Source organism: Ursus americanus, chromosome 30 (genome assembly GCF_024610735.1).
Source record: "Ursus americanus isolate L20-20 chromosome 30, mUrsAme1.1.p, whole genome shotgun sequence".
Lineage (NCBI taxonomy): Eukaryota > Metazoa > Chordata > Mammalia > Carnivora > Ursidae > Ursus > Ursus americanus.
The window spans coordinates 7,295,616-7,306,661 of NC_142156.1; the positions used below are offsets into that span (position 1 = coordinate 7,295,616).

Sequence of the window (11,046 nt, forward strand, 5' to 3'; positions counted from 1 at the left end):
AGAGCTGGGATCTGACTGGAAATGGGACCCCTCCAGAGCCTCCTGCCCCACTGGCTGCAGGTACCACAGTCTGAGGAACTGTAAACCGAATCCAAAGCAAAAATCAATCAAGGGGCGCCTGGGTGGGACAGCGGGTTAACTGTCCGACTCTTGATTTCAGTTCAGGGTTGTGGGATCGAGCCGCGTGTCTGAGCCTGCTTGAGACTCTCTTTCCCTTTCCCTCTGCCCTTCCCCCTGTGTGCGCGCTCTCCCTCTCTCAAATAAATAAATAAATCTTTAAAAGAAGTCAAGACAATGGTGCCTCACCTTCACACCTCCCATCACAGACCGAAATACCTGCTTCCGCAACGTCGTGCTTGAGTTTCACAGCAGCTCAGCCGGAGAGGGCACATTATGCCCATTTTCCAGATGGGGAAACTAAGGCTCACCCACGTGCACCGCCTCTTTGGGGTCATCGACTCTACCCAGGTCTCCTCCTGCACAGAGAGCCCTGCTCTGATGTGTCCCACACAAATCAGACCCCACGAGGCTCAACGCCCTCTCCGGGCGGACCCTCCACCCGGACTCCGTCCTGCCCCCTCCAAAACCTGATTGTGACAGGCTGTGTCACTGCTCGGGAAACATGTACTCCCTCCCTCTCAGTCGCCGCCGGGGGAGTACATGTCTTTGTGCCTGACGTTGGGCTCGGCCGTGTGACTTGCTTGGACCAACACAGAGCAGAAGGAACACCGCCCGAGTTCCTAGAAGAGACTTTCTGATGCACCACGGGTTCCCACTGAACTCCCGAGCGTCTGCCGTCCAGAGAAAAGCCGCTGCCCATCGGCCTGGTTATCAAGATGAAGATATGTGGGGCAGACACGCACCCAATTCAAAGCCTGATGTCCAGCCTGCCCCCCAAAACCCAGCCAAGTTCAGCGGAGTCATCTGCTGACCCGAGAGCATGAAACAAATGGTTCACTATTAAAGTCGAGAACTTGGAAGGAACTTGGGAGATGCTCGTTACCCAGTATTATCACAGGAAAACGGGACTAATACACAGCCACCTATCTCTAGGGGGAAGCAGGTGGACTTGTGTGTACAATGGGCAAGTCTCTTCCAGGACACGGCCCCAGAAGGCTGGATTCAAACCCAAGGGCTGCGAAATGTGCTGCCTGCAGGAACGATCACCCTCCCTACAGTCACCCCAAATGCTACCCCGTGACCACCAGTAAGACGGAGCCATCCACCGTTCCCTCCCCCTGAAATGCACCAACCGGCTCGCTCCCCCTCAGCCTCAGGAGGAATGTGAAACGTCCAACAGCTCAGGAGAGAAATGGGGCAGGCAAGATCCACACCCCAAAGCCCCTTTACTCCAACAGCTCCACACCCTGGAATCTGCCATCTCATCGGTGGGCAGGAAGCGTGCAAACACACAGAACGGCGACGTCTATGACACCCCTGGGCGTCACAGCAAAAACCAAGCCACTCAACGCCCATCCTCAGGGGATCCGTCCGGTAACCAACAGCGCCTTCAGGGGTTGGGGTATTATTCAGCTTTTTAAAGAGTAGTCAGTCAACACATTCTGAAATGGGAAAGGATCCAAATCTATTTTTAATTTATGTGTGAAATTCTTTGTTTTATCATCACTGTTGTTAAAAGAGTATGTCTACACGTACGGATTCATTGTTTCTTCCACCACTGTCTGCAGAGCAAACAAGACAGATAGGGTCTCTGCCTTCTCGGAGCATAAAGTCTAGAGGCAGAGGAGGGCAAGGGTAATGACTCCACTACAACACGTAACAAGTACAGTAACAATCAAGGCATACTGAGCACTGACCACGTGCCAGGCCCTTCTCCATTATTCTGCACAAAAACCCTCAGAAGGAAGACTCGCAATTTAGCCCTGGTCACTAACGAGGACGCTGGGGCTCAGAGAGGTTACATCACCTGCCCAGGGTCACACAGCAGATAAGTGGCAAAACCAAGATTCGATTCCTTCCATGTGGCTCCGGAGCGAACGTAAAAATAACTTAGATAATTAGCAGAATGTGACAAGGACTGGCGCGGGGAACTCACTTGTCACTTAAAATAATATCATTTTGCCATCTTTAGCGTACTGGTGTGTTACATATTACTTTCACAATAGAAATATACATACAGCATACCTACGTACATCACTTCTGCCTGAGTGATGTAAATGTCCCAAGATCACGCTTTGGGGACATATTTATATTCTTAATAGAGACAAGGCTGTAGCAGACTTCAAAGGTCATCTAATGAGCAATGAACTGACAGAGCCGTGATATGAAGCAGACGCAGAAGTCAACCCGTGATCATTTGCATACGTGTCTCCCTTGGCCTCCCCGCCACTTTTTCCTCCACTTTTTCCTCCCTCCTGATTGAGCAAATTCCTGAGGAGTGGATTCCTGAGGGCAGAGGCTCTTTTGAATTGCCCACATACAACGCTCAATAAAATATTCATCATATTGAAGGGGGAAAATGTGGGTGTGTTTACGTGTGTCCCTCAACTGAATCAGTGTGTCGGCGTCCTTTTAAATGACAGGAGTTTGAAAGCGGGAGTGGATAGGACTCCCGGAGCCTCAGCTTCATAAACTGCAAAACCAACTGTCCCCAAACAGGCATCGCCTGGGTTTGTTATGAAAAATTAAAAAAAAAAAAAAAGAACAAAGAGTTTAGCCCAGAGCCTGGCACAGATGAGGGCTTCGGTGAACAGCGGGTGTTCTGATGTGCTCTGGGCTTTACTTATATTCCCTCCAACTGTCCCATTTTACAGAGGAAGAAACAGGTTTTACAAGGGAAGCGGCTTCTCTGGGGTCACAGTCCTATCTGCCTCGGTGAGTGGGGTAAGGAATACTGAACTCCTAGATAGGGATCTTCCTGCCCTCTTTTCTTTTTTTCTTTTTTTTTTTTAATTTATTCATTTGAGAGAGGAGAGAGAGAGCACGATTAGGGGGGAGGGGCAGAGGGAGCAGGAGAAGCAGACTCCCTACTGAGCAGGGAGCCAATGCGGGGCTTAATCCCAGGACCCAGGATCATGACCTGAGCTGAGGGCAGATGCTGAACCGACTGAGCCACCCAGGCGCCCCCTTCCTGCCCTTTTTTATATCCCATACCTGGCAAAACCTTCCTGCTTGGGTACTTAGGGAGTGGTAGAGGGTGTAAAGAGAATTTCTACTCCCGATAGTCTTTCACTCATTCAGCACGCTCTCTGCTCTGGGCTTACCAATTAGCACGCAATTCTCCAGTTGAGCTATGCTTTGCCTGGGCTGCTCCTTCTGCCTGGAATGTCCTTCCCTTGCCTCCACTCATCCTTCAAGACTCAGCTCAAGTGTCACCTTTGGCTGCCCCACCCCCTACACCCCCCCCCACCAGGTTGGGAGAGGCTCTCCCTGCCTGAAACACATCTGATGACAAGCCAAAATGATAATTATACCCATGACTTAATGAGTGCGGACCAGTGCACACACTGTGCCTGGCACTTCTATGTACTGCTTCCCTGAACTCACGTAACAACCCTGTGAGTGAGGGGAAGAGCCTATCATGAGCCCATTTTACAGATGAGGAAGTTGAGTCTCAAAACGAGTACGATGCCCACGACCACAGCCAGGAGAGGCACGGCCAGGGTATGCCCCCAGTAACCCCAGCCCCACCCCGGACTCCCTCCTTTCTATCCCTGTCTCCTCCTGGAAGCCTGCCTGGGTTTACCCTGCTGCAAGCTGATTCAGCCTCACCACCCTGGGGCTTCTCTACTCCACCTCACAGATTCCAAACATCCACAAGCTGCAAGTTGGAAGCAAGTTCAAATCCCTGCTCCGCCACGGTGACTGGCAAAGACCTTGCCACATTACGCAGTCCTGCATCTGTGAAATGGGAATAACGAGCCCCGCTCCCTCCCACGGGAAGGTGGAAAATACAAGCGTGAAGTCCCAAGGATGTGGATGTTTATGACCATCCCTGGGCAGGCAGTGCAGGGGCGCTCAGCAAGGTCTGCTGAATTGGATGGAATCCTGGTGAGATCTTCAGGCCACTGCCCCCAGGGGGTTCCTCCTCCCAAGACACTGCTCTACCTCCAAGAAGGGGTCTTCAACTATGTGCCTCTCAAGTTTGGACAAACACCACCACTCATCTGGATTTTTCTAGCAGCTTCTTACTGGCTTCTGAGCCTCCTCCTAAGAGCAAGACAAGTTTCCCAAAACACACATCTGACCCTCTCCCACAGAGAAACTTCCACAGCACCCCACAGCCCTGGAATAAAGTCCAAACCCCTACAAATGGTTGACCTGGCCCCGGCCAGCATCTCCTGCCAACGCCCCATGCTCCCTCCTGCGTTCAGGCCGCTCTGTTCCCTTTTCCTGGCCCATCACACCATCCTCTTCCCCCTGGCAAGGTCTCCAAAAAACTAAACCCCCTGACCCCCAACCCTCCCCCTGCCAGAAGGGAGGCATCACCCCCTCTGCCCATTATCAGAACTCTCCCCTCTAGACAACTGCCTCCTTTCACCAGGCTTTACCCCTCACCGTCGTGACTGCTGGCCTCCTCCTTGACACAATGGCTTGAAACAGTTATTGCACGTACGTATGTATGCATGCATGAAGCACGTTTAAAATATTTCGCAGAGGTTCTTTTTCTGAATTGGTCAAAGATGTACTCTGGAGATGCTGTGAAGGAAGATAGGCTCAGGACCGGACAGTGGGCCATTCCATCCTCCTGTCAAGGTCAGCCTTGAATAAAAGCCCCCGCGACCTCCAAGTGAGGGGGGCGTCCTCCACCCCCAGAATCTGGGGTGAGGGTTGCAACCCCAACAGCAAGAATCAGCACTGAGCTGCCTCAGTGGATTGCTGGAATGTGATGCCAGGAGGACAGATGCTACGTGGCCCTGTGTCTGCGACATAGTAGGTGCTCAAGACGCACACTGGTTGACGAAGGAGCGCCCTCACGCGCCCCCAGGCGCCCAGACACCATGGAGGATCCCTGCACTCCTCTCAGGTAACGGCACCCTTGTCCAGCATATAAATCCTTTAAAAACGATTCCCCTACAACCACCAAGACCAGGGCTAGCGTCCCTTGGGAACTGTCCCAGGGATGAGATGCCAGTGTCTAGAGGTGAACGCATGGTTGTCCAGGAGCTTTCCCAGGATCCTGTAAGGGAAGTGCCGGGGATGGGACCTGGGAAAGAAAGGGCCACAGAACGAGGGCCCACTACTATTGACAGAGCCCCTACCTGTTTCATACCTATCACACCTATTAGTCCTGCCGGCCACTCAGAAGACGAAGCACTTTGACCCCCAATCCCACCCCATTTTGCCCAGAGGGGACACTGGGCTCAGAGAGGTTAAGTGTTTTGCCCAAGGTCACAAAGAAGCTGCAAAAGAAAAAGCTATTTCTTTGTGCCACAGGTACAGCCCTTCCCCTTCCAGAAGGTAATGGCTGCTCCCGGCTAGAGAAAGTCCAGTCCCCGCCGGCAGGAAGCCCAGGCCACCTAAGGCGGCGCCCGGAGGTCACACACCCCGCTACAGGACGGGAGCAGGGTTTCAGGGCGCGGCGCCCCGGCTCCGAAGCCAGTGCGTGCCAGGAGGGTGTGGAAAGGTCGGGGCGCGGGTGGGGGTTAGGGGGCTACTTCCCCTCCCGAGGGCCCCGCCTGTGGCCCGGAGCGGCGCCGCCAGCGGGATGAGGGCCATCCGAGCCTGCCCGGGAGCAGGGGTACCGAGCCTTAATCCCATCAGGGCGCCTCAGCCCCCGGAAGGCGCGCGGAGGGGAGCGCAGGCCCAGCGGGGAGGGCGCGTCCGGAGCCCTGCGCCGCTCTCTCCGCCACCCCCGCTGCCCAAAGGATCCTCTCACCCCGGGCTCGGCCTCGCCGGGCACCCCCGCTTCCCGGTGTCCACCTCCGGGCCTCCAACCCGCACGGACGTCCAGATCCTAGCCGCTCCAGGCTGGGTACCCGATCTTCAGCGATCCCCCAACTCCAAGCCACCAGATCTCCTCTCGGAATCCACTGCCAAGGCTCGGACAAGCGTGGGGGGGTTGGGGTGGGGAGTGGGGATCAACTAGCTCCCAGTCTCCAATCAACGACCCCCGCCACCCCCAGGCTGGAGATCGAGTGGAACCTCAGGCCGCCGGTGCCCAATCCACTCCTGGGATCGACTCCCAAGTCTTCAGCCTGGTGGTGCAGGATCCACTGGTTGCCCTGTAAGAGATCTTCCCGCGGGATCCACTCCCAAGTCTCGGGAGACAGATCCCTAGGCTCGCAAATCGGGATCCCCCCTCCACGTAGACCCAGAGCCGGGGGGAGATCCACCAGATCCCCACCTCTTCCCCGGCCAACTTTGCCAACTTTTCTCCCGGGGCCTCAGCCGAGCAGAAACTTGGCGGCCGTCGCCCACCACCGCCTCCCCAGCCCCTTCGCCGGCCGGGCACTGGGGGCAGACACCCTCCCCCCCCCCCCCCAGCAGCCGGCGGCCGCCGCACAACCTACCCTGCAGCAGCCGCCGCCTGCCCGCGCCGCGCCGCCACCTGTCCGCAGCCCGTGGCACCTGCCCGCGCCTCAGCGACCCCGCGCAGCGCAGCGTGCTAGGGGCGGGGCCTCAAGCGGGGAAGCAACCCCCGTCGCCATGGGAACCGCTGCCGGCAGAGCCTGCGCGGAAGGGCCCGGGGCAGAGCACCGCAGGCCGGAGAGGCCAGGACCCGCAGGCTCCTAGGCCTGGGGACTATCTCGCGGGTCAGAGGTCGCGAGCGCGGCGGGGACACTCTTCCCGGAAGCGGTCCGGACCTGCGACCACGACCCCGCAGCGCGCGACTGGGAACGTGTTCGTGGTCCTGGCCCGCGTTCCCAGGACGACCCCCAGACTTCGGCCGGGATCCCCCGCCACGGTGCCGGCCTGCCGTCGGGCCTGTGCTCCTCGCCCATTGAACCGTGGGGGTTGCGGGCGCCCGCCAGGGAGCAGTGTCTGCGCGAGGCGCTCGCGCCCCCTCGCGGCGGGCAGGGGCACTGCACCGCGAGGCTCGCGGGCGTGGCGGGAAGCTGTTTGCTGCTCTGTGGGGGAGCCTACTGTGTGGGGTGGCTGCTGCCATTGTGTTGTGGTGGGGGCCAGGGGTATAAAGACTTGGGGACAAGTTGAGCGACTCATAGGGCAGTCGCCCCTAAACAAGAAAATTCCTGTATTGCTATCTTTCATTCATTTCATGCCATACGTCTTTATTAAGCACCTACTGTATGCTGGGTGCTGAGCGCCCAGTGCTAAAGCAGCTAGCGATATCCGGCCTCCTGTGAAACTTACAGACATTTTAAAAAATAATTGCACAAGTAAGTTGAATTGCACTGGTGACACGGCCTCCTGAGGAAATGCACTGGGCATGAATAATGGAGGTCCTAAAATCATGCGTATTTATTGTAAATCAGACCTCAAAAAAGGTAGAGGGAGCGAAAGCATCACACTGTGGCTTTGGGAGAATTGGTGGGAAGCTCTCTTGCCTCATCTTTCTGTGATTTGTTGGTGTCTGTATGTAAGGGAGGGTACCCCTGTTGCAGGAGACACACCATATGGGTTGTTCTTTCCATCTGCACAACAGTCCTTTTGAAGTGAGGACCACCACCCCCCATTTTACCAAGGAGCAGCCTAAGGCTCCCTAATTGACTCGAAAAGGTGAGCTAGAGGCCTCGTGCCCTCCTATAACTTAGGATAGCCTCCTCTATCATCTGGATGTCTTGAACATAATCATTAATAGGACCCAACTCAGTGGCTTTTAATATGACTACACCCCTAGGGGTAGGAGACAGAAAATGGTTGCACTGAAAGTTAAAATCTGTCCAAATCCACGTTTCAGCACGGGTTTTTACAAAACAGCTGTATGTTCTAGGAGCAAAGGCAAATGATTGTTTGTCTGCTGCCTTCTCTAAAGCTTCTGGAAGCAGAGACTTTTGTCTATTTTGTTCACTCCTGATTCCCAGGACCTAGGCGCGGCTTGGCACATAGTAAGCACTCAATACATATTGAGCGCAATAAATATTAGGTTAAAAGCATGAATGACCAACAGCTGATAGTGTATCATCTGCTCCCTCTCCTCTCTAACCTTATAGGGACTCCCCGTCTCTCCAGGGCAAATCTTGATTAACTGGAATGTGTGGACTGAGGGTTTTTTAACTGACTGTTTCGTGTTTCTCAGCCCCAGACATCTTAGTACTTAGGACTCCATCTCCAAGCACCAGAGGGGAGAAGACAGTCCTCCTCCTGCCACCTCCTGCCACCACCCGCAGAACCCCGAAACCCAGGCGTATCCCCAGCTCTGACCAGCCCTCCCCAAATCTTTGCCCCAAGATATGCCCAGCCCCAGTCCAGCGTCAGCCCTTCTGTTCTGCCAAGCTTTGAGGAAATCCCAGAAGTGCCAAACTACAACTCCCAGAGTGCTCCTGGCCTCGAGAGGGGGAGGAGTGCCTGGTTCAGCCCTTCAGCTGATTTCCCCCTCCATTCCTGTATCCTCCCATCCAGGTGAGAGGCTGCCAGCCAGCACACACCCAGAGATTATGCCCTGACCAAAATGGTGTCGGGTTGTACATTGTTTCCAGAGCCAACACTCCCACCCCTCCTCCCAGCTCTGGCTTTTCTCTTCCTGGGGATTTAGGACAATGCCACCCAGGGACTTTCCCAGAACCCCTTCTCTGCGATCTGGCCCCTCCTCCAGGAAGCCTGTCCTGATTTGGCAGTTCTACCCAACAGAACTTTCTGCAATGATAGTGATGTTTTATATCTATACTGGCCAACATCAGCCACAGCTGACTACTGAGCACTTGAAATGCTGCCAGTGGGACTGAGGAACTGAATTTTAAATTGTATTTAAATTAATTTATTTTTTAAATTTCTTTTTTTTTTAAGATTTTATTTATTTGACAGAGAGAGACACAGTGAGAGAGGGAACACAAGCAGGGGGAGTGGGAGAGGGAGAAGCAGGCTCCCCGCTGAGCAGGGAGCCTGATGCCGGGCTTGATCCCAGGACCCTGAGATCATGACCTGAGCCGATGGCAGACGCTTAACCAACTGAGCCACCCAGGTGCCCCATAATTTTAATTAATTTAAATCTAGCCACATGTGGCTGCGGCTACCTTATTGCAGAGTAGAGTTCTAGAACTCACACCCTCCTTGGCAAAGACCATATTCATGCATTTTCATTAGTTCATACTTACCCATTTTGTTTCTCTTGTAATTTGCCTGCTTCTTGACAGTGAGGGCCAGTATATTTTTGAAATGTGTTCTCTTACCACCAGGCCTTTGCTCATGCCGTGCCCTCTGTCTGGAACTCTTCACCCTTCACCTGCCCATCATCTGTAACAACTATATATCCTTCAGATCTTTAACATCACCTCCTCTGAGAAGCCACCTCCGATTACCACCCCTGACTACCATACCGCAGCCTAAAGCACCAATCACACTGTAGTGCCCAATTTCCTGCCTTACTTTCTAGACCGTGAGCTCCTTGGAAGCAGAGATGAGCACAAAATTGACACTCAATAAATATCCATGGAATTCAGTGTTGAATAAATGGTTTCCCATGACACGATTCAGCGCCTGGTTCACAGCAACGCTACTAATAAAAACTAGCATAGGTTGAACCAAGTACTTGGCCTGTGCTGTCTCATTAAGTGCCACCACAATCCTATTAGAGATCCTCTATTATTATCTACCTTTTACAGACTCGGCATCTGAAGCTCAGAGAGGTTAAGTAAATGGCTCGAGGTCACACAGCAGAGCATCTCAGTCTGGGTCCTCTCAGGCAGAAGTTACTGACGCATGCTTTACTGGGGATGGAATCCCAGCACCACCAAAGTGAAGGAAAGGGACTCTGAGGCAGGGAAAGAGCGTGAGCCAACGCAACAGGTGCGTCAAGGGGTCGGCCACAGCTGCTTCCGGAAACACAGCTGGGAGTCACAGCACTAGGGGCATCCCCAGAGAAGCCGTGGGAAGGCAGGGACTTCCTCTGCTGCCACAGCCCAGCTCGAGTCCGCCGTTAGTCACGGGTGGGTCCAGCTGCCCCTCGCTTCCGGCTTGTGTCACCTGAGCCTCCCGGCAGCCACGAGGGAAGCCAGTTCTGGAAGGAGAAGCACCAGCATCCCCGGCTGCCAAGGGTCTGGTCCCGTCAGCAGGGACCGAGAGCTGGGGACCTGGGGAAGGCTGGTCCAGCCCTCAGCCACGTCACTGCAGGTTGAGCTGGCCCGGTGGCTGCAGCAACTGACCCGGGGCCACCTGCAGGGGGAGGTGAGCCGAGGCTGGAGCACGGCAGGGGCAGCGGGGTGGCTGGGGAGGACGCCGCTGAGCACGCCTGAAAAGGTGCACCTGCCAAGCCTGATACCGCCGGTAAACATCTGAGCTGGGATTCAGATCCAGTTCGGACCAACTCCAAAGCCCTTCGGCAAATATTGATGGAGGAACTGGGTGACTGAGTGAGTGGAAGAATCCCTAGCAATAGTCTACTCCAGATGCCCCCATTTTACAGGTAAAGAAACTGGGGTCCAGAGAGGCGGAGTTGCCCTGACCAAGGTCACACTAAGTGCCGGTGGCAGAGCTGGGACTTGAGCCCCGGCCTCAGGCCTCACTCATGCTTCCTGCACTTACCTTCCTGGGCCGTCATGCTTCCTCCAGCACCAGTGGCCCTGTGGTCATGGCAGCATTCATAGCATGAGAGTGATGTCTCTGGTTCTCACCGGCCCAGCAGCCATCCCCCATCCTCGGCTAGCCTCGGTTTTCCTCCCAGAAACCACCCCATCCCCCACTCGTAGTCCGTGTAGTTCCAGTGGGGTGAAACTTGGGACCTGCCTACCCTATCCCCACCCCAACCCCGTACCCCCAATCCTAGGGCATGTGACTTAAGTCTGGCCAATGAGAACATCCCATCTTGCTGCCCATAATGATTGGTTTATGGTGGGCATGTGACCTGAGCTTGTCCCTTGAGAGTTTGTCACCACATTTGCAGCAACTATGTGCAAAGAGCAGCTTTCTTTTCTTGGATTGCTTTCCTTTGGCCTCAGAAGGTCAGCCAGAAGCCAGCACTGTGAGAAA

General features: G+C 54.7%; 1 protein-coding gene across 1 annotated transcript in view; it reads right to left on the minus strand.

The window, feature by feature from the left end:
- LOC123788199 (uncharacterized protein KIAA1671-like) overlaps nt 1-6,528 on the minus strand; it is a 40,673-nt gene extending 34,145 nt beyond the window's left edge. The window contains 1 exon segment of the mRNA XM_087857249.1: nt 6,474-6,528. The gene's annotated coding sequence lies outside the window, so the exon portion shown is untranslated.
- Between the last annotated feature and the right edge of the window lie 4,518 nt (nt 6,529-11,046).